The sequence below is a fragment of the Acinonyx jubatus genome, chromosome C1 (genome assembly GCF_027475565.1).
Source record: "Acinonyx jubatus isolate Ajub_Pintada_27869175 chromosome C1, VMU_Ajub_asm_v1.0, whole genome shotgun sequence".
Lineage (NCBI taxonomy): Eukaryota > Metazoa > Chordata > Mammalia > Carnivora > Felidae > Acinonyx > Acinonyx jubatus.
In genome coordinates this window covers 151,825,353-151,846,749 of record NC_069381.1, presented here as the reverse complement: position 1 = coordinate 151,846,749, position 21,397 = coordinate 151,825,353, and the positions used below count along the sequence as shown (strand labels likewise).

Below are 21,397 nucleotides of genomic sequence, written 5' to 3'. Positions count from 1 at the left end.
TCCTCACATCATACACACACACACACAAATAATCCACAGAGCTAAGTTATCTAGACCTAAATAAAGTTTAGGATACTTTTCCACATTCAGATATTAATTCTTGTAAATGTCTTACCAAGAGCAACACAAAAGTCTATCCGTAAATGTGTATTGCACAGTTCTTTAAGGAGTCCGATTACTCACTTGGAAAATAATCCAGCCCGTGAGAAGAAAAAGTTTTCAGAAGACCAGCACAGACCACAAGAGAGATTTTTGCAAAACTCTACATGCAGGGTGTAAGGTAATCTAAAAATCCAAATTTTCAAACAGAAATTTGTAGGTTTTATTTTAATTGTACTAGTTTATGAGTGAATAGAGTTTGTAAATTTAGAAAATTTAGAAAAAATATTGGTGAGGTGCAAATAAATGAGTATGGGAAAGAATCTCTGTACATACTCTTATGCAGGAGAGATGTTCTGTTTTACCTGATGATAAAGAATAATGAGGATGTTTTTCCTTTTGCTCAATTTTGTGTGTCTGCCAGTAGATGGCGGTACCATGTTGAGTGCTGTCAGCCTTTTTTTTTTTTTTTTTCTTCCCCCCCTCAAAGCTGTTTTCTGATATATGTTGGGTACCATAGAGTGAATCTCAGAACAGGAAGCGGAGGCATAAGCAGAGAGGATTCTGGAAAGGTCTCTTTGTTTTCTTGTCCACAGAGAAAGCAAAGAAAAAAAAAACATTGTAATTAATTTGTAGACCTCTGTGGCCAAAAATCTGAACAACTGCAGAGGAAGGCACCTTATACTCTAACCATCTTGGATGCGGGGCTTTGTTATGCTGTGATCTGTGAGGCTCTGTTTTATCAGGTAAGCTGGCAAAACATTTAATTATCTGCACCATAGAATCTAGCCACCAGATCATTTCTCTTTTTTAAAATCATCCTCATGCTGCTATTTTTAACCTAATGCTGTTTTAATGTAAATTACAGCAACCAAAGTCATCATTTGATGTGTAAACTGCTTACTATTCCTTTATCTCTCAAAGGAAATAGAGCCTCTGTCTAGAAATGGTGACTTATGGTAGAGACTAGGCACTACTGATCTCGTGTTTTTGAAACATGCAGATGGTTATGATTCATTGTATTCAAAGAAAATTATTTTTTATTGCACAAAGCTAACCTAATGGTTTTTGTGGCTGTACATCATTTATTTAAATGTCCAGTGTGTTCAGTATTCCAGTGTGTCCAGTATTTCTTAAACATAAATCTATAGTGAAATTGGAACTATCATCCTTGTGCTGTAGTCTTTTATTTAACAGCTTTGGAGGGGCCATGTGTATAGGGAGCAATAACAATATAGAGGTGTAATAATCTATTTTCAGGGAGGGAAGAAGATAATAAATACTAACCATTAAAAAGAGATTTAACCTTTTAATAATAAAATCACCCCTATATGTTCCATAATATGTTATTTCTTTTATATTTTAATATGTTCATTTTTATATTAAATATTTAATTTTTAATTTATTGACTTAAAAAAGGCTATTATATTTTCTTGATGAATTCTCTTATAAGCTTGATATATTTCTGTTTATTTTTTTCTCTATAGATTTAATAACTGGTTATTGTGATTATTAAATATCAGAGAGAGCCACTTGAGCCAAAAGGAATAATTATTTAGTTTATAATATATATATTTATGTAGTTTTCTTTAAAATATTTTATAGCATAACCACAAATACTTCATTTAGTTAGCAATCACATCCTTAGAAGAAGAAGTTATTGGCAGAAAATCTATAGTCATTAATTGAAAGAAGCGTTTTAAATATCATAAAGTTTTTTTTTTAATACAACAGGTGGTGTAATGTAGCATATGAGAACAAAGATAAAGGCATAAGTGCTTGTAGGAATTTGCATGCCAAGATTTCACCGCAACATTCCAAGTAGTGTGTGCCCTATGTGAAATAAAGACCTTTGATTTTAACCTGGGTTTCCAGTTAGTACTGGTCAAAATGGCCTAAAAATAGACATTGAGTATTTAAAAGCAATTGTAATTTCTAGTGATATGGGCAAATACTGATTTCTCACTTAACACTTTACACTGAGTAACAAACAATAATACTCCCCCTAAAAACATAAAATAGTGGTTGCCTTAGAGAAAAGCCGTGAGTCTTGTGTATATCAGAAGAACTCCTACCATAGGATATGAAGAAAACTGTTTCTTGGAAAAGGGTTCCCAGAAATGGATGTTAATTGGCTTCGGTGTATTGTATATTCCATGCTTCTCTACAGGTGACTGAATATGAGTAACTTTGTTTTACATGAACACAGGAGCTGGTCTTGATTGAACTGTTTTACATTTATGAATGGATGCTTATACTTCAGCCCTCAATACAAGCAATTTTTTTTCGGTGTAGTTGTAATAATTTCTTAGTTATTTGTCTATATATGTAGTCACCATGTGAAGAGCAAATGTACACAGAGTTCTTCACAAAATTTGCTCTTTGAAAATTTTTAAAAATAAAACCTGTTTTGATTAAACGATACATCAAGTAAGTTTGGGTATCTTATTCTTTAGAAGAATCTAATAGTGACTTCATTTGTAAGGTCAAGAATAATTTATGTAATTTATGTAATTTATCATGTAGTCAAGATAAACAGGTTGAGCACTGAGCTGGAAGTCTTAGTTTTTGATTCAAGTTCTGCTACAAATAATGAGCTTTATCACCTGAGAAAAGACACCATGTATCACTGACGTGCATTTTCCTTGCCTGTAGGGTTATTAGAATCAAAAATATATGAGGACACTTTTTAATTATCTGGATTTTTGCCAATTTATTTCTCAGCTTAACTGTAATATGATACATCCTCAACTCTTACTGAGTTGTATATTACCACTAATGGTGCATTAAACCTGGAGATAGAAAAATAGAGAAATAGAGATGTTTTAAAGGTCCTTGGTCACTTCCTTCTGTGGTGGAAATGACTAGGAAGCAATATGGAGAAGTGGGGAAGAGCAAGGGCTGGCGGACTGAATCCTAGTTCCACTGTTAAATGACAAAGTATTTAAACTCTATAAGCCTCTCTACATCATCTATAAAATAGGAATGATGTCTATGCTGCAAGATTGTGTAAATAAATAACGTCTGTTCAGTACTTATTATATATCCTGGGACATGATTGAATGCCTACCCTTCCCTCTTCCCCTGTTCCCCATTAATAGTGATGGTGATATAATATCTTCCACCACAACAGGAAGAACTGAATGAAACCGCCAAGAAATTCTGTAGTTAAAAGTGATAATTCTCATCCTAGAAGAGTGCCCTTGCTGAAACAACAACAACAATGACAACAACAACAACAACAACAACAACAACAACAAATGTGCTCCTTGTAATAATATTGATTAGTGCTAACATCCGGGGCATTTCCTGGGAGTTTAAAGAACTCTCATAATACCTTCTAGAAGACCATTCTTTTGTACAATGATATATTATCATGGACTCTACTTTAAAGACTTTCTTCTTTTTAACACAATAGGGCCAAGGGGCTTTATTTCACTTGCGCATTAACAGATATACTTATCAGACAAAAGACCTCTATAAAGATTCACAAAGAAAATTTAGGTTTCACCAAGAACATTTAAATACCAAATAATTTGTACTATAGCCATCAAATTACAAAGTCTAAATCCCAGAAACGACCATAGATGTTGGCTTTGTGATCAACTCACAAATCTCTACTGTTTAAATCTTATTAATGATACAATAAAAGGTGGAGAGGCAAATTGTGCCTGATGAAATTGTAGGCATACTGCAAAATCCCTACTTCCCTCCAAAGGTTTTCTCTACGTGCAGTTTTGTGCTCTTGACAGCTCGTCAAGATCAGCTACTGGGATCTTAGGGAGCTACGGCTGGGATGTGCTTTCAGCACCCCAGGCCTCCTAATCCTGCCCTTCAACCACCCCTGGGCCTCTTTAAACTGACTCAAGTAACTGCACTGTCATTTTCATCTTCATGGCAGCCAAGATGACTTAATGGGCTCATGACTGGGCAGATGTGAGAAGTTCGGGAGGCTTAAAGATACGAGGGGAAGGTTTTTCAGTTACACAGTGCTGTGCTTGGAATTTGTTGGTAGTCCATCTTCCTTGAAACTAGGTAACTCCAGCTTTTGTGATTCCTTATATTTAGGGTTGAAATTAGCTGAAAGCAGTCATAAGTAAAAGAATATGAAGATAAATGCTTTCTTTTCCATTAAAGAATGAACATGTGGCTAGACAGTCAAATTTCTTTGCATGAGTGGCTGTACAGATTACTTTTTCTCATTATCATTCATGTATAGGAACATTGTGAACTCACTGAAGGTTGGGAATTAGTATTTTGTTTGTCATCTAAAAACGTATTATTCATTCTATCTTAATATTCATGGTTGATTTACAAGTTTCCAAAACTATGAAGATTAATCACCTACCTGCCCCTGAAGTATAATTTAATATTAACAGTACACTTCTGCACTTTTAGGATCTGTTTTAAATTTTGATTAATTTCAATTCTAAATTATCTTTGCTTCCACTTGAATTTTACCCCATAAGCAACTTTAATGGCAATTCACCATAGAACCTGGTATCTGAACTATTACTTCTTGAGGTAGACTCTTGTTTGAGGTGATTATAAAATTTGGGAAGGATAAAAATCCAGTTGTATTGTTGCTTGTGTTGCAAGGTCATATATTTGTCTTTGATTAGGAAGTTACTTTTTAGTTCAGTTTTACCTGATGATAGTTTTCACTCTGTGGTACCTTTTAATGGGATATAACGAGTGTAGATACCTATTTCAGAGCAGACTAGTGTTAATTTTACTTGATAATATGGTAATAAAGAAAATGTGGCTCTCCTATTATGCAAAGACATGCTTTGTTCTATGAACTGCCTGACAAGTATCAACTCTTTGGGTACCTAACACTTGAATCTATATCCAGACATATAATTAGCCACAGTAGAAGAATTCTTCAAAACTTATATGAATGCTTATTGGATACCACAAGCTTTAAGGTGCCTTATTTATTGATTGATTTTTTTTATACTCTACCTCTTTTCTTCAGAATTTGAAGTGATAAAGCACCTTATAGAAAGAATTTTAAAGATATTTCTTCCCAAGATACATGAATAGAGAAAAACTGCAAAGTAACTTATATACAAGTTTACAATATTTTACATATATATATATGTATATATATATACACACACACACAAATACAGTGCATATGCTGGGTGGTGGTTTGTAGAAGATAATTCTCAGAGGTTGTTTCAGTTCAGAGAAATCTTTTAAAAGTCTGGAGTTATTTCTGTAATAATTGAATTAGGTGTTCATCCTTTTGGAGACTGCATATAGGGAGCCCTTCATGTGATTAAGCTCTATGCTGGCACAAAGTGAAAGAAATGATGGTGCTTAAATTATTAAACAGTGGTTGAATATTGTTTTATTCAATGGGTGAATTCAAAGATGGGAAGTCACTCTTTAAATAACTTTGGCCATTTTCTGCCAAGAAGCTTACTTTGGGGAATTTTAATCTCTTAATATTTAGAATATACTTTATTCTTACTTGGGTTGTACAGAACACTGTGTCCTTTTCCTTTCCCAAGAGATATGACTGAAATAATTCACCAAATCCCAGTTTTTACTCCTAAGTGACATTGTGCTTCTGATCTATAATCCAAAATATTCTTGCATAGGTCTTAACAAAACACATTTTAAGGGCTTACGCCTCTATTTAAGAACCAGTCACCTGTTTGTTAGTTTCTCTGTCTCCTCGGTGTTTTTGCTTGTGGCATTCATTTTCCTCTTTGTAAATTATTTCTATTCTACCTAAACAAAGTATTGAGCATTTTCTTTTCATGGAACTTACATCATGGTTAGAAATAATCTTACAAATAAATTCTTAAGGAAACAAACCCAAACTTCTACATGGGCAAAATGGGTAAGAAGAGGAGTGAAGTCAGCCAGGTTACAAGTAAGGAACTGGACAGCCCATACCCTTTACAAAGAGGGGAAACTCCATCTTAGGGCTAGGAGACTGTTGAATCAGACGATTTCTCCAAAGAAGCTAAAAAATCCAGATTTTTTTTTAGAATTATCTCTTTTGTTAAACGTTGGCATCTATTTCAAATTATTTATAATACTAGATAGATTCAACAAAACATACCTACAGGCAGGATATGGCCAAAAGAGTTTGGCTGGGTTTTTTTTTCCTTTTGCCAATCCAACCAGTATTTTTACCAGTGAGGGAAAATAAACCTGATGGAGAGGAAATGGCTTGACTGCATTTCGAAGCACAGCCACAATAACACATTTCTTATCTACTATTCCAGGCCTCAACCAACTGCCTGTGATTTTCCTACTACATTCATTTCAAATCCTTGAATGTTCTATACATTACCTCCCATATATCTGTTTTTCCTACTGATATTTATATCACCAAATTTTAATCATCATAGATCCTTCTTACCCCCTTTTTTGTTGCTATTAGTGCTTTCCTTACTGTCACTATCATGTTACTGATATGATAGTTTATGCCCTGTTCTGAAACTATTAAAATTTGTCTTTACATTACAACTCAAAAATAGATCCTTTAGCTGTGAAATGGTAAAAATATTATTAATAGGATATTTACATGTCCTTGAGTCCCATATGGCCTCAAAGTTCTAAAATATCTTATCAAATTATCTTTAATAATAGTCAATAATGATTACAGCTCAAGTAAATCCATTCTTATATTATTTTTCAACAATTGTGTTGGGGTCCACTATCAATCTTTATATATGTATACCAAAATTTAAAGTGTATTATTACATCAGCATTGGAAGAACAGACAAAAGTATAATTTACAATCATATCGCATTCTCTTTCATGGACATAAAAATCTGGTAGTATTAGATAAGAATACACCTCAGATACATCCACTTGGGATGAGAACTTCTTGTCCAGGAAATGGGAAATCAGGGGGACAAAAGCGCAAAATGAGAAACGAAAAAAAATTAGATTATTAAAAACTCACTAATAAAAATGACAGAGGAAAAGAACACTTGAAGGGAAATAGATACGTAAACATCCTGAGAGAAAACAGAGGTACAACATGATAAGCTTTAGTTGCACACTGGAATCACCTGGGAAGCTTAAAAAAGAGCAATGCCAGCTCCACTTTAGATCAATTCAATTAAGACTCTCTGGGGCTGAGTCTGGGTATCAGTGTTTATTTAAAAGCTCTGCAAGTATAGTTCAAATATGTGGCCAGCCTTGAAACCGGCTGACTGAAGGAAGGCAGAGAAAAATAAGAGAAGCTAATGAAAGGTTGGCTAGCGAAGTAAAAGCTGAGAAATGACTTTCAAAATTCTAGTAAGTGGATGTGTGTTCAGTAAAGAGACACACAAATGCTTAGGAAAATAACAACAACAAAAAAATATATTCCTGTCCATTTCTTCCTTGGTTAAAAAGGCTGGTATTTATTCCATATGTTTAAGCAGTTTTATATTTCAAATTGTTAATTTCCTACCCTTCCCTCTATTTGAAAGTTGACCCAGCTGCTGGCTATGGTATATTGTGCAAACTAACAATACAAACAATTGTGCACACTCAGAAATAAGCATCCACGAGCTGCAATTTGTACAACCAGAGATTTCGTTCTCTTTTCATTCTGTACCTCGTAAATTGCTCCTTTGAAAATTAAGCCCTCAATAATCGAATAAGAGTTTCTGTTGAAAGATACTCTTTGAATGTCCAGGTCATCCAACTGGAAACAAAACATTGATTTCTAATTTCTGAAACTGCAATTGTGGTAGATTCAGAGGGAAGGCAGACCTGTAAACCAACAAATTTCTTAAGGCCAAATGCATTTAAAAGTGTATTTTCAGAAAGTGATATTTATGAGAAAGAAATGAATTAATCTAATAGCTAAGCGGAATTAATAATGAATTGCATTTCTTAAAAGGAATTCCATTACCAAGATGAGTCAGCTTTTTCAACTCTTTAAGGAGACATTTACTGGGTTAACACCCCAGTTGCTTTTTATGTCGTTTTCCAGCTGGGAGGAGACTGCGGTAGCCATTAATAAAACAATCTTCTATGTGCTTCAGGACAAATTATATCCTAAAGTCTTGCCTCTAGATAAGTATCACTTAATATTACTACTTAAGTATGTTTTCTTCACAACTCCTACCATTCTGTCAATCTGGTCAGTAAAATTACCACCCGATAGGAAAGATCTGTTAAATCTCAGGTTGAGAATATCCGTATTTTGAAGCAGGGGGCTGGTGCTTCTATGGCAAACAGAAGAAATACAATATTTTGTTTGAGGCTCGATTTGTGATGGATGTATGTAAAACCATGCTTGGGTCCTTAAACTGGGATTGGATCATTTACTTAAAAATAATCAACATCCTACCTTTATACACAAAATACTTGGGGTTAGCCAACAATGAAAATGTAAAAAAATAAACCAGTGAAGTGTTGATAGGAATTAAAGCCTGAACCAGAGAAGAAATATTTTGCAAAGAAGGGTCACCTTAAATTATTCAGTGAGTATAGAGAGTGAAAAGTTTATTGTTGATATAAACATTCTCTCTACCAACATGGTGACAAGTGTGATAACTAACCTGATTCTTTGGGGAAAACCATTCCAAGTTGTCATTCAAAAGCAATTAGATCAATTGAAAAGGGAAAGGGTAATGCTCAGGAATAAATAAAAAGTGGCACAGCACATCAAATCACGATACAGATCTCTATGCAAATTAACACAAAAGAGTTAAGCTACACCACCAAAGCCACAAAAGTGAGCTCTTTCTTATACTTTTGTTGGACATGTTGTTTGCCAGGTGTCCTAAAATTATTCTGAGTCATTGTAAGGCACATCTCTTTTAAACATCCATTAAGTGCACAATAGTGGTGCCACGTCTCCAGCACCCCTCTCTGAGACTAATTTAATCATAAAATAATACACACTTTTTCAACAGTCCATATCCCTCAAGAAAGCTAAATTTAGAGACTTTTATGTGTGAGAAAATATTTTCTACTTATTCTCTTAAATTCTTCCGGAATAAAAGGTTTCAGGACTAAATATTTAAAGCTGAAAAAGGCACACTTGATGTGGTAACTCTTCGTATTTTTCCAATCAAAATTTTTTGTTAGCCTGAAAGAATAAAGTCTATTAATTTTTTAAAGGGGGGGGTCACTTGAAGAAGGAGTGCATTCAATGCTCAATATTGCTGAAGCAATTTTATCAGAATCCTCAATTACCCAAATCCTTGAGGAGACATTTCGGGTGGCACGCTTGAAACATTGCAGGAATGCCACAGATTCCAGTTCTTTCTAGCATCTTTTCCCTTTAGCTTTTACATTTCTCCTCATGACTGCTGCCCTCTGTTAGCCAGGGGCTCACTTGCTAGATAGTCCATCCTGGGTAGAGCCAGGATAGACAGGCGACATCAGTCTTGGCTCTCGTGAGCAAGCTGGTTGCTGCAAATCCTTTCCTGAAATGAAGTCGTGCATCACATGTAATTTTTTCTTACCTGAGGCATTCTGGTTGTCTTTAGCCTCGAAGGAATTGAGCATTGAACAGCATCCTTCCTGCCTTTACATCAGAGACCTTCCACTGTGTGTTCCTGCTGTAGTGAGTGGCATCACTGACACCTACATCAGGGCGGTGCACCCAGGCCCTTGCTCTAATTTTTGGTGCCAATGATGTGCTTAGTGGCTGGAAAGGTGAAAAAAACAAACACTGACTTTTTGGGTCCTGAATTCAGATCCTAGGAGAAATATTTTCAGCTTTTCTGGCTTTCAAAGACCCTATTTTTGTGGCAGGGATGGTGGTGGTGAGGCTGGGGGTGGGGGGAACTTAGCCAAGTGACTTGTCATATTTCACTGAAAATTAGACATAGTTTTGTGAGTTTTTTTTTAAACCTGCTATTTGTGTAGAATTCCCCAGATGAGAAGACTTTTCATATTACCATTTCATGAAGAAATCATGTATACAGGATTGAATATGTAGAGTTAGAAAGGATTTGAGGGATCGTTCTTTTCAGCAACCAACCTTCCAGCTGTGCTCTAGTCAAGGCATTCATAGTATTTATTCATCAAAAAAACATTGTTTAAATCTGAGCAAGTCCCAAGTTCACTAAAGTATTCTGAAGATGAAGGTAGCCTCTAGTAAGTATAGCACAGCCTAGCTCAGTTACATGATTGGTCCAGTATGCAGTGGTCCTTGTTGCTCAGAGTAGAAGACTATTGTTGTACCCATCATTCAATTCTCCCAGAAGTTGTGGATGTTGGAGTGTGTCTGGTACAGAGTCCCAGAGTCTGGATACGGGAACTAGAGTTTTAGAGACAAAAAAGGCACTACAAATGAGCTAGTCAATTTTCCTCCTCTCCCTCTTGTTTACAGATGTGGACAATGAACACCTAAGATGTTGAGTGTTCAATATGTCACAACAACTGATGGCAAACACAAGCCTAAAATACAGGTTACCTGAATGGCAGGCTCCATTTGTCTCCTGTTTTCCTCCCTCTCTTCCTTACCTTTTCATTAAATCTTTTTTTCTAAAAAGATAGAGCAGGGCAAACTTATCCATTATGTTACACTGTCTTCTGGGGCACTATGTCAGGGTGATCAGAGTGCATGGCATTATAATCATCTATTTGTGGGGCATGCTTAGTAGAGAAGCTCCCTCACATGGCCGGGTCCTCACTGGTGAAGAATCACGTGACAGCCGAACCTCAGCCCCATCTAAATCAAACACCAATTCCACTAGAACTGATTGGAAGGGAGTGATTACAGCCTCTCTGTTCCAGGCTAGATAAATCTTAAACCTCTTAATTATAAACCTCAAAGGAATTCAGGTTATATTTGAGGAAGAAAGCATTGCCATCTCGAAGTAATGCAAGTTGTTGTTTTTTTGTGGTTTGTTCTTGTTTTGTTTTGTTTCTGTGCCTCAGATTGCTTTATTTAATGCCTGTCCTCTTTTAGCACAAGAGGGAAGGGACCACTAATTTTCCTTCCCCCACCTTTTTAAAAATTTTGATTTTAGTTAGTTAACATACAGTGCAATATTGGCTTCAGGAGTAGAATTCAATGATTCATCACTTATATACTATACCTAGTGCTCATCACAAGAGCCCTCCTTAATATACATCACCCATCTAGCCCATCCCCAACACATCTCCCTCCATCTGTCTCCATCACCAAGAGCCTCTTGTGGTTTGTTTCTCTCTCTTTTCTTTTTCCCTCACTTCCTATATGTTCACCTGTTTTGTTTCTTATATTCCACATATGAGTGAAATCATATGGTATTTGTCTTTCTCTGATTGATTTATTTCACTTAGCATAATAGATTATAGCTCTACCCACATCATTGCAAATGGCAAGATTTCATTCTTTTTGATGGTTGAGTAATATTCCATTATATATACACCATATCTTCTTTATCCATCATCAGTTGATAGACCTTTGGGCTCTCTCTGTAGCTTGGCTATTATTGATAATGCTGCTGTAAACATTAGGGTGCATGCACCCCTTTTGAATCTGTATTTTTGTATCCTTTGGGTAAAAACCTAATAGTGCAATTGCTAGATCATAGGATAGTTCTATTTTTAATTTCTTGAGGAACCTACAGAAACAGTAGTTCTCCAGGGTGGCTGCACCAGTTTGCATTCTCATAAACAGTGCAAGAGAGTTCCCCTTTCTCTGCATCCTTGCCAGCACCTGTTGTTTCTTGCATTGTTAATTTTAGCCATTCTGACAGGTATGGGGTACAATCTCATTGCGGTTTTGGTTTGTATTTTCCTGATGATGAGTAATGTTGAGCATCTTTTCATGTCAGTGTTAGCCATCTAGATGTCTTCTTAGAAAAGGTTCTATTCATGTCTTCTGCCCATTTCTTAACTGGGTTATTTGTTTTTTGGGTGTTGAGTTTGACAATTCTTTATAGATTTTAGATATAAACTATCAGATACATCATTTGCAAGTATCTTCTCCCATTTCACAGGTTGCTTTCTAGTTTTGTTGATTGTTTCCCTCACTGTGTAGAAGTTTTTATCTTGAAGATGTCCCAATAGTTCATTTTTGCTTTTGTTTCCCTTTCCTCCGGAAATGTATGTAGTAAGAAGTTGCTATGGCTCATGTCAAAGAAGTTGCTGCCTATGTTCTCCAGGATTTTGATGGTTTCCTGTCTCAGGTCTTTCATTCTTTTGAATTTATTTTTGTGTGTGGTGTAAGAAAGTGGTCCAGTTTCATTCTTCTGCATGTCGCCATCCAGTCTTCCCAACACTATTTGTTGAAGAGACTGTCTTTTTTCCATTGGATATTCTTTCCTGATTTGTTGATGATTAATTGACCATACAGTTGTGGCTCCATTTTTGGATTTTCTATTCTGTTCCATTAATGTATGTGTCTGTTTTTGTGCCAGTACCATACTGTCTTGATGACTACAGCTTTGTAATATAGCGTGAAATCCAGAATCATCATGCCTCCAGTTTTTTTTCCTTCCCAGAACTGCTTTGGCTATTCAGGATCTTTTGTGGTTCCATACAAATTTTAGGATGTAGCTCTGCAAAAAAAGGTGCTGGTGGTATTTTCATAGGGATTGCATTAAATGTGTAGATGGCTATGGGTAGTATAGACATTTTAGCAATGTTTGTTCTAATCCATGAGCATGAAATGCTTTTCCATTTTTTTGTGTCCTCTTCAGTTTCCTTCATAAGTGTTCTGTAGTTTTCAGTGTTGATCTTTTACCTCTTTAGTCAGGATTATTTCTAGGTATCTTATTGTTTTGGTGCAATTGCAAATGGGATTGATCCCTTGATTTCTTTTTCTCCTGCTTTGTTTTGTTGTATAGAAATGCAACAGACTTTTGCACATTGATTTTATATCCTGCAGCTTTGCTGAATTCATGTGTTAGTTCTAGCAATTTTTTGGTGGAATCATTTGGGTTTTCTACATGGGAGTATCATGTCATCTTCAAATAGTGAAAATTTGACTTTTTCCTTGCCGATTTGGATGCTTTTTATTTCTTTTTGTTGTCTGATTGCAGAGGCTAAGACTTCCAGTACTATGTTAAGTAGTAATGGTGAGAGTGGACATCTTTGTCTTGTTACTGGCCATAGGGGAAAGGCTCTCAGTTTTCCCCATTGAGGATGATATTAGCTGTGAGTCTTTCATATGTGGCCTTCATGATGTTGAGGTATGCTCCATCTATCCGTACTTTGTTAAGGGTTTTTATCAAGAATGGATGTCGTATTTTGTCAAATGGTTTTTCTGCATCTAAGTAACACAAGTTGTACCTCAGGATCCCAGTTCTAAAGTTCCCTCAGGTTGCCAAGTGAAAAAGGCAATCAACTCTCAACACTCGGTTGTGAAAACAGTGTGCTGTCATTTTGATTACAGTCAGTAAACAGTCTGTGGTTGCCTGGAAAGAAACTGCCTAAAGCACACGGCACCAGCAGCAGTAGGAGAAATGTGGCTGAGGGCACTCACAGGGAGGGCTCTCTGTAATGGCTGAAGCAGCACTGATGTTATAGTAGGAGTATGGATCAAGGATTATATCGCTGTTTGCTTTCTGTTTGCCATGCTGCCAATTTACCTCAAAATAGAAAGCTTTCTATAATTCTGTTGTATTCAGATTTAAATGTGGTTTCCACTCCAGAAACACATGTGCGTGCAGGCACACACCCCCACACACAGAATGTTTGCTTATGGACCAAATAAGTTTTTCACTATATTGTTGCTTGGTCCCAAATCCTGTGACTTAGGACAAAAATAACAATCTGACCAAGTAAAATAGAAAAATTATCCATCCAGAGAGAGCCCCCCCTCTCACTTTTTGAGCATCTCAGAATAGGGGATTGTCCCCCTTTCTAATTCCTGTGTTTGTTTAGGTGTTTGACCATTTGGAGGAGGGTGAGAGGGTAGGGTAATTGTATATATCAGAGCAGCCCTATTCAATAGAAATATAATGAGACCCCTATATGTACTTTGAAATTTTCTAGATGCTAAAAAAAGGAAAAATTAACAAGTGAAATTAATGTTATTGATGCTATGTTTTTTAAAGCCAATATACCCCAAATATCATCATTTCAAATTTTGGCACTAGCCACATTTTAAATGCTCAACTCCTACATCTGGCTTGTGGCTACCACATCGGACAGGGCATTTATAAAATTTGTTTTAGGTAATTGTATTCAATAATTATCTAATAACTGCCTGCTTACTGTGGTGGCTAGTCAGTAAAATCCCATCCTCCAGGACTTTAGCAGTAAATGTAGAAGCAATAAGGCGCGACCTTAAGAACAACAGATGATAGAATATTATAATTATTATATGAATTTTAAAGACAATATGTGTGTGCTATGGGAGTTTAGAGGAATGCAAAATGACTTCTAACTTTAGAGTGTAGGTAGGATCTTAACAAGCAATGATTGGTGGTCAATGATATTTCAGGCACAAGGAATGTTTTTGATGTCCAGAGGCCAGAGACTGGAGACTTTCAGGGAATGGCAAATAGATCAGTTTGACATATATGTAGGTAAGTATGTAAGATGAAACTGCAGAAGCAGATTGTAAAATAGTTTTAGAGAGAGAGTTTGATTACTTTTTCTAAAACAAAAAACAAAAAACAAACAACCACTTGATTTGATGGCACCATTTACTAGCCATGCAATCTTGGCCAAATTACTTATCCTCTCTGGACCTTATAGTTCCTTTATCTGAAAAATGAGGACAATAACCACATTTATCTCACAGGGTTATTGTAAAGATTAAGTGAGCTGATCAGTGCCTACTGCATAGCAAGTGCTTAGTTAATGTTCTATATAATCATTATTATTACGCCTCTACAATATTGATTGTAGGGAACTCTTTGACTAAAGCATTCAGTCTTTATTTTGCTCTGTTTAAAGACAGTCTAGTAAACTTAGCTTATTTATACAATTTAAGGTATACAAGATTTCAATGTGTGTTATTTTAATCTATATTAAATAGGACTACAAAATTAGGAAATATAGTACCCATAGATAATGTGGCTTTTACTGTTTTTTTTTAATTTTATCATGTTAATGGCTGTATGATACAAACCCAAGTTACTTTACTTACTTAACCAATCCCCTATTAGTGGACATTTCATTTTTTTCTAGACTTTGCTATTATAAAATATGCTGCCATAAATAGAATGCAAGCCTTTTTAAAGAGTACATGTAGGTTGAATTTCTTTTCAGTAAATTAAAATATAAATTATTAAATTTTGTGGGAAAACCAAAATTAAATAATCCGTTTATTCAAAAATGCCTCCTGAGCACCTACTATGTGTCATGTACTGTTCTAAGCACTTGGGATTTGTTGGTGAACAAAATAGACCTAAAAAGCAAATATTCCAGCGCCTACAAGGCTTATGTTCTACACAGGAGAGAAAGAAAATGAATAATAAACATTATAAATAAGTAAATGATGTAGTATATAATAAGGTGATGGTGTGTAGACACCAATAAAGTGAGGTAATAAACTGGAGGGGAAGCACAGTAGGTGTCTTTGAGAAGGTATACATTTGGCCAAGACCTGAGGAAGATGAGGGAGTTAGGCATTCAGCTATCTAGAGAAAGAGCATTCTTGAGAGAGGGAACAGTATATATGTGTCTGGCAGGTGCAGAGGCCAGACAGAAGCCAATCTGGCTAACAAGCAGTGAGGGAGAGGGAGAGCAAGAGGAGATAAGTTCAGCTAGGTTGCTCTAAGGCCATATCATGAGGCCTTATAGATAATTGAAAGGAGTTTGGCCCTTTCTCTGGGTAACTTCTGAAGGCTTTTGATCAGAGGAATGACATGATTTGATTTCCATTTTTCCCAAACTGATCTGATTGCTGTTGAAAATAGGCTGGGAGCTGGGAGACAGGAAGCTATTGCAGGCTTTTGTAGAATACTGCCATAAATCATTCCAAGACTCTGGGTTCAGAGGAATTATATCACAGGACATTAAATGAATGAACAAATGAGCAAATGAACAAATGAGAGCAATATTAATGGCACATATGTTTCTAACTTCAAGAAAAATAAAATTGTGGTTTCTATAAGCCAGTCACGTCAAAGTATGATTCCTGGGCCAGAAGCACCAGCATCATCTGTATGCTTGTTAGAAATGCAAAATTTGGGGCCTCACTCATATCTATAGAATTAGCAACTCTAGGGAGGCAACTGGCAAGGCCTTCCAGGTGACTTTGATGCCAATATGAAGAACCACTCCTATAAAACTTAGATGGTGAAAATAGATGGACTGAAAGATTCTTTTCAGTTTTAGGATACTGGGTTTCCAAGTTCAATTTTTTACATTTATTTCATTTTAAAATTAACTATAGTCTTTGAGAATAATTATTTATAAGCAGCATAGACTCATGCTTACAAATAAATAGAAAATTTATAAGTAGCATAGTCTCATGCTTATGAATAAACAGAAAAATTTGACATTAATTATATCCCACTTCTCTATAAAAATACTGTGGAAAGTGGTATATTATTTTTTTTTAATCCATGTGCAATAGAAAGTTGAAGAAAAGGAAAATAGAGAAAATGGGGATGATAAACCCGCCAACACTGGGGATTAATGAAGTTCCTCTTTTAGAATGTACATTTAGCTTTGAGCCTCTTGGGCTCAACATTTATAGAGTGAACTCAGGAATGAATTTTATACAACTCAGAGAAACAAATCCCAGATTTTAGGTTAATGTGAAGCACCATGAAGCTTTCTCGTGGTCAAATATGATCCAAGAGAATCTCTGGAGCACCCAAGGGAGTAGATGTACAGTTTACTTTCCAGACAAACTTCTTGTATTTCACTTCACTGGTGATTTGGTCATTTGGTATTGTCCCCTAGATAAGGGCCTGAAGTCTTAAAACCAAATGAGCAGCTGGTAGGGTAGGATGATTACAGACATTGGAGAGCCAACCAGCATTCCCACCCAGATGGAATGCTGCCCCTTCCCTGTGGGGAAATGCTGCCAGAGACAGGCTGGCAAAGTCTGTGAGTTCCTCAGAAAGAGGCTTTGGATCTGCTTTGGCCCTTGCACAAAGAGCTAAGTCCCCAGAGTTTTATAGCCTAATGCCTGGCAGAAATGGTTTTGATCAGGGTGGGGTCGGGAGAGGAAGGCAGGTATATCATATTATGAATATAAAGGACAGGATGTATTGAGAGAAAAGAAAATAGCATAAATGGCCAGAAACAGTTACAAGATAAACTAAAGAGGAAAAATGATGGTAAAAACAATGCACCTGAAATAAGACGAAATTTTTAAAAAACAATGGGACTCAGTCTTAAAGAACACATAAATTGTCAGGATAAACTAAAATACCACAAAAGTGAATATAAATGATTGAGCTCACCTCTACAAAATTCAGCTGTTGATGGCGCCTGGGTGGCTCAGTTGATTGAGCGTCTGACTCTTGATTTTGGCTCAGGTCATGATCTTATAGTTGTAAGATCAAGCCTTGCACTGGACTCTGCTCTGATATGTGGAACCTGCTTAGGATTCGCTCTCTCCCTCCCTCTCTCTCTGCCCTTTTCCTGCTCATGCTCTTTCTCTCTCTCTCAAAATAAATAAATAAACATTAAAATGTTTTAAACATTCAATTGTTGATATTAGTATTATAACTAATAATGTTAATATAAATATATTAAGAAAAATAAAATTGAAGCAACTTTGTCCAAGGTTCCTCAGCTGATGACACCTACCTTTTTCAGGGTAAGGCCTTAACATGCTCTTTGAGCTATCACTTCCTCATTTGTGGCATAGAGAACCTCCCCTTAATTTCCAAAATGCTGAAATTCTGTTAACATAAGTTCAAAATTTGGGGGGATCTCCAGGCCCAATAGTTGTATACTAGATAATCTGAAAGTAAAGTTTCTGAACCATCCTATTTCATCACCTTTTAAATGGAATTCACTGAGTTCAACTAATTTTAGCCATCAGTAGAAGTCTTATTTGATTTAACCTTGTATGGGTCTTTTGGGCAATTAAATTTAGGACATCTGTTAAGCATGTTACCTAGTGTCCCTTCTGTTATGTCCTAAGCAAAGTTTCTTTTCTCTATTTAGTTCTTGGAGAAAGTTTGCCTTTTTATACACAGCTTTTAGGAATTTTTATTTCTTCCTAAAACAAAATAAAGCCATGTAATCCAGTGTGCTTCTGCTTTTTCTTACTTATTGGGAACATTAGATCTAAATTCCAGCCTTGATTGTTTAAAGTATCAATTGCCTATTTCTAGTAACTTTTATTCATTTCCTTCAGAGCAGCCTTCTCAAACTGTAATCTCTGTGCCACCTGCACCAAATTCATTTAGGAAGCTTGTTTAAAATGCAGATTCCTGGGCCATGCCCCAAATCAACTTTTTCAGAATTTCCGGAGATAGAACCCAGAAATCTGTGTCTTTTACAAGTAGCCAAATGATTCTTATGCTTGCTTTAGTTCAGAGCTACTTTAAGGAATCCCCATTCTCTAAAGAATTCAATTACACCAGTTTTATATTTTAGTTAATCTGTAAGCCATGGTCTGCTTTTAAAGATGGCTGAGACAGAACTCTTATTAAGGCACAGTGTAACTTGAAGTATGAGGTCTAAATTGGAGCATGAAGCCATATACCGAAATCACTATGACTGGGGATTTGGAATTATTTGTATAGTTGGGATTGGCATGTTTATTTGGGACTGGCAAATTTTTCCCATTTGGAGCCCAGGCCATAGAATATATTTTCTCTGATCCACGAAGCAGTGATTTTTTTTACAAGAATAGGAAGAGGAGAGAGAAACCAAGCAAATCAGAACCTTTTGGGATGCTTTCTCAAACTACTCTCTTGCTCCTCCTTAAGTCCTTAGTTTCTCTTGGATATTCACCCTCTGTACCTAATCCCCCTCCATGTTCCCAAAGTAAAGTTGACAAATATTTTAGAAATATACCTAAATTGACATTTTGGTTTTTTAACATATGCTCATTTTATGTCAGGATGTAGATAGATTAAGCTATTTAAACACAGTTACTTATGTCCTGGGGAAGGGAAGTAGTGTTTATTAGGCTTGTGGCTGTAAAGTAGAGGAAACATTTACTGAAGGGCTATACATTTATTTTACAAATTAATATTTCAAGCTCTGGTGCATGGTGTATCTGATGGGTATTGTTAGTAGCATAATAACAATAAAACTACTATTATAATTATTGCTACTTCTAATACCACTAAAACTTTCAGATTTTCCTACTTTATGCCCGCTATTGTATGAGTGACTTATAGGTGTGTGTGTGTGTGTTTGTGTATGAAATAATATATCTCATTTAGTTCTAACAACAGCCCTGTTTCACTAGGCACTGTAAACCTCATTATCTCATGGGAAACTAAAAACTGAATGGGTTAGGTAGCATGTTCAACATTACATAGTTAGCAAGATCCGTGTTACCACCAAATGAAAGGTAAGTGAGATCATACAGGTCTGAAAGGAAGATCATACAGGTACCTGTATACTTTGCTGAAGTGACTAAGTCACTGAAGGCCACAGACAAATTTTAACAAGGGTGTAGGATATATGTTATATTTTAAAAGTCTATGTATAAAATTAAAAAGTGAGATTTAATGGTTTTGTTTGTTTGTTTGTCATAGTAAATTATAAAAGGAGATCTATTGGTGAGAATCCATTACCAGTTTGGCTTATGAGCGAATTGATGTAAACATTGTTTCAAATATCAATTGCTGATTTAAAAGTTACATATAATGCCCTTTGAAATAATTATTGGTTTAACTGGGCTAAGTTATTGCTAAAGGTTATGGCTGATGAAATATGACATCAGATTGTTATTCTTAGGTTAATATTATGCCTTGGTTTAACATGCTAGTTTTTCATCTCTTCTTGTCTAAAATTTACCTTAGAAGCCACTGAATAAGGTTTATTCGTCTTATCTTAGCCAGTCAAATGGGATTTTAGGTGGAGAGGAAAAGGAGCTAAAAAGGAACTAGAATGATGACCCATAACACCAATGCAGATCACACGTTCCATTGGTCTACTTCTTTGGTCTTTCTGGTATTTGAAGAAAAGAAACAAAGAGGAAGAAAAGAGGGAGAGGAGGGAAGGAAGTAGGAGGTGAAGAACAGAAAGATGCTCTGGAGCTCTGGCATGCCTTCAGAAAGAGTAATTAAATCAAGGCTGCCAAAGAAAGAAGGGCCCCACCCCCACCCCAGGATCCTGGCAGTGGTTCCCGGCCCCATCTTTCCTTGAGCACACCAGGGCACCCAGACCCAGACCCACACCACCCATTTCACTCCAAATACCAAAGATGCTGGACTAACTTCACCTGTTTCCCTTTCTACACAGATTATGGAGCAAGAAAGCTGACACCAAGCCACATCAGTGTTCATCAGGGATGAGATATCTGTCAAGGATTTGTGGCAGAGTCGCTTACAGGAATAAAAACACAGAATTTCTTCTAGGGATAGTATAAGAACAAATGAGATAATTTCCAGAAGTGGCCTGAAGCTTTTCCAGAGAAAGGTGCTGTAACTATCTAAGGTACCTAAACTACCAGTGGTATAAATTTGTGTTTGTGGAAGGTAAACGAAAATCTCTATTAGCTAACAAGGGCAGCTGCATGACGGGGGGAAAAAAAAGAAGAAGGCAAAAGAGTGATTATCTCCTTCCTTGCTAATATGTGTCTCCAAAGAGGCAAACACTTAGAGATGTGGCAGAGATGACCTCAGGGAGTAAAATGATGCCAAAGGCTATTGATGTAAGAAAGAGAGACTAACCCAGCTTTTTAGTTATTTTTCTTTTAAAAGAAACATCCATCCTGTGTGTTTAGTAAATTACCCAGGATTGTATTTACTTGAATTTTATTATATTTATTTGGTGATTGTATCCATAGCTTAACTGTTTGCATGGGGTAAAGGACATCCAAATAAATATATGGTTAGTATTTGGTTGAAAGCTGGCTTCTGAACTGGCCAAGTTTTTGAACCGACCAAGGAATATTTACTTGTTTGGCGTATCTGCTGCAACTAGCTAGAAAAACTGTCTAAAACCGTCTTAGTCAAGGAGGATGTTTATTGAATATAACAGGCAGTGCAGAGGTTGTTTGGGTCCAAGAGCTGAGCGATCCGTCAAGAGCCCAGGGGGAGATCTGTCTCTGTGATCTGCCACCCTCAGTGTTCCAGCTTTGCCCTCAGAATGACATCCCTTCTGGTTTTAAGTTGACTGAAGTAGTGCCACGTATCATACCCTGATGCAATAAGGTCCAGAGGACAGAGAATTCTGTCTCTTCCTTGGTCTCCTTCTTAGGAGTGAACAAACCTTTTATAGACACTCCTTTGGCAGGCTTCCCCTCACCTATTCCTGAGGCCTATTCCTGAACCATTGATTGGCA

At 36.3% G+C, this 21,397-nt stretch overlaps 1 protein-coding gene across 6 annotated transcripts in view; it reads left to right on the top strand.

The window, feature by feature from the left end:
* Positions 1-589: 589 nt before the first annotated feature.
* Positions 590-21,397, top strand: part of LOC106982877 (sodium channel protein type 3 subunit alpha) — a 113,992-nt gene continuing 93,184 nt past the window's right edge. For 4 of the 6 annotated variants that reach the window (XM_053215196.1, XM_027055592.2, XM_027055591.2 and 1 more), the window contains exons 1-2: positions 590-845; positions 20,353-20,547. The gene's annotated coding sequence lies outside the window, so the exon portion shown is untranslated. The remainder of the gene's footprint in view (positions 846-20,352; positions 20,548-21,397) is intronic. The other 2 variants (XM_027055589.2, XM_027055590.2) reach the window with 2 other exon arrangements.